The sequence below is a fragment of the Lacerta agilis genome, chromosome 1 (genome assembly GCF_009819535.1).
Source record: "Lacerta agilis isolate rLacAgi1 chromosome 1, rLacAgi1.pri, whole genome shotgun sequence".
In the NCBI taxonomy this organism is placed as follows: domain Eukaryota; kingdom Metazoa; phylum Chordata; class Lepidosauria; order Squamata; family Lacertidae; genus Lacerta; species Lacerta agilis.
The window spans coordinates 40346951-40350064 of NC_046312.1; positions in this window are offsets into that span (position 1 = coordinate 40346951).

The window sequence follows — 3114 nt, forward strand, 5'->3', positions numbered from 1 at the left end:
GTGTCTTTATGATATATTATGGTCTATTTGGTAAAGGACCCCTGGATGGTTAAGTCCAGTTGAAGGCAACTATGGGGTGTGGTGCTCATCTCGCTTTGCAGGCCAAGGGAGCCAGCGTTTGTCCACAGATAGCTTTCTGGGTCATGTGGCAAGCATGACTAAACTGCTTCTGCCATTTCCATGCCCTATGGCTTCTGTCACGGTGGTCTGTTTCCACATATATACAATCTGAGTCTAGATGGAGGGGTTCATAGAATCATAGAATCATAGAGCTGGAAGAGACCACAAGGGCCATCCAGTCCAACCCCCTGCCAAGCAGGAAACACCATCAAAGCATTCCTGATAGATGGCTGTCAAGCCTCCGGCTTAAAAGACCTCCAAAGAAGGAGACTCCACCACACTCCTTGGTAGCAAATTCCACTGCCGAACAGCTCTCACTGTCAGGAAGTTCTTCCTAATGTTTAGGTGGAATCTTCTTTCTTGTAGTTTGAATCCATTGCCCCGTGTCCGCTTCTCTGGAGCAGCAGAAAACAACCTTTCACCCTCCTCTATATGACATCCTTTTATATATTTGAACATGGCTATCATATCACCCTTAACCTTCTCTTCTCCAGGCTAATATACCCAGCTCCCTAAGCCGTTCCTCATAAGGCATCGTTTCCAGGCCTTTGACCATTTTGGTTGCCCTCTTCTGGACACGTTCCAGCTTGTCAGTATCCTTCTTGAACTGTAGTGCCCAGAACTGGACACAGGTTCAAAGCAATTTATTCCAGGAGAGCCTCTTGCTTCTCCCACTGGCACAGTAGGCTTGGGTTTAAGAACAGAGAAATCTGCCATGGTTTCTGTCTCTTTGCTACAGTCTGTCACAATCAGCCCACATTGCGCTTCCTCACTCTCTTCCTCTTTCTTGTTGCTGCTAACAGACTGAAAAGAATTTCCCCCCAGCCTACATCATCCAAACTGAAATCCTAAACCTTTTTTGTCTCTGCCCACTAACACACAGCTGGAGGAGGGGCTCCACCCCTCTTGCTGTTGGCAATGAATGACTTGAGGGCTCATCTTGTGTCAGGTTAATGACTCGGCCATCATAAGGTGATTACCTCATTAGGAAACTGGCCTGTATTATTTTCATCTTGAATCGCTGCTGGATCTGGGAGTTCACTTATTGTTGTTTCATTCCCCAAACCTTGATTTAATTCTAGCAGCTACTAAATCTAGATTAAACTTGGGCACCCAAAACTTATAACATTATGCTTGTGGCTGCCACTGGATTGATAAAATGTGTGAAGGAGAATGCCTTGCATTCCTCCACCTTGTAGCATAGGGTTTACTTGGAAGCAATGTAACTCCATTCTCTGTAAGCCTTCATCTTGATTATTGAAGGCCTAGAACTTCCTTAGAAAGCCCTTGCTAACAACAGGCCAGTGGAAGTGATGATATTCCAGCTGAACTATTTAAAATTTTAAAAGATGATGCGGTTAAGGTGCTACACTCAATATGCCAGCAAGTTTGGAAACTCAGCAATGGCCAGAGGAGTGGAGAAGATCAGTCTACATCCCAATCGCAAAGAAGGGCAGTGCCAAAGAATGCTCCAACTACCGCACAATTGCACTCATTTCAAACGCTAGCAAGGTTATGCTTAAAATTCTACAAGGCAGGCTTAAGCATATGTGGACCGAGAACTCCCAGAAGTGCAAGCTGGATTTCGAAGGGGCAGAGGAACCAGAGACCAATTGCAAACATGGCGCTGGATTATGGAGAAAGCTAGAGAGTTCCAGAAAACATCTACTTCTGCTTCATTGACTATGCCAAAGCATTTGACTGTTTCGACCACAGAAAAATTATGGCAAGTTCTTAAAGAAATGGGAGTGCCGGATCACCTCATTTGTCTCCTGAGAAATCTCTAGTGGGACAAGAAGCTACAGTTAGAACTGGATATGGAACAACTGATTGGTTCAAAATTGGAAAGGAGTATGCAGGCTGTATATTGTCTCCCTCCCTGCTATTTAACTTAGATGCAGAATTCATAATGCGAAAAGGCTGGACTGGATGAATCCCAACAGGAATTAAGATTGCCGGAAAAAATATCAACAACCTCAGATACGCTGATGATACTACCTTGATGGCCGAAAGTGAGGAGGAATTAAAGAACCTTTAATGAGGGTGAAAGAGGAGAGCGCAAAATAGGTTTGAAGCTCAACATCAAAAAAAACTAAGATCAATGGCCACTGGTCCCATCACCTCCTGGCAAATAGAAGGGGGAAGAAATGGAGGCAGTGAGGATTTCACTTTCTTGGGTTCCATGATCACTGCAGATGGTGACAGCAGTCACGAAATTAGAAGACGCCTGCTTCTTGGGAGAAAAGCAATGACAAACCTAGACAGCATCTAAAAAGCAAAGACATCACCTTGCCGACAAAGGTCCGTATAGTTAAAGCTATGGTTTTCCCAGTAGTAATGTACGGAAGTGAGAGCTGGACCATCAAGAAGGCTGATCGCCGAAGAATTGATGCTTTTGAATTATGGTGCTGGAGGAGACTCTTGAGAGTCCCATGGACTGCAAGAAGATCAAACCTATCCATTCTCAAAGAAATCAGCCCTGAGTGCTCACTAGAAGGACAGATCCTGAAGCTGAGGCTCCAGTACTTTGGCCACCTCATGAGAAGAGAAGACTCCCTAGAAAAGACCCTGATGCTGGGAAAGATGGAGGGCACAAGGAGAAGGGGACGACAGAGGATGAGATGGTTGGACAGTGTTCTCGAAGCGACTGGCATGAGTTTGGCCAAACTGCGGGAGGCAGTGGAGGATAGGCGTGCCTGGCGTGCTCTGGTCCATGGGGTCACGAAGAGTCGGACACGACTGAACGACTGAACAACAACAAGAACTTCCTTCTCTAACCTGATGCCTTCCAGATGTTTTGGACTTCAACCCCCATCGGTTGCAACCAACATGGCCATGGAATTTATTTTACCCCTTCCCTATCCTGAGAGCTCAGCAAATCAATATGATGCATTTGATTTGCATTTATTAAAATAAACTAGGCACCATAAATTTAAATTCCACCCATATACCACCCTATGGGAGGAGTGCAGAGCCCAGAGCATGCAAAAAGTC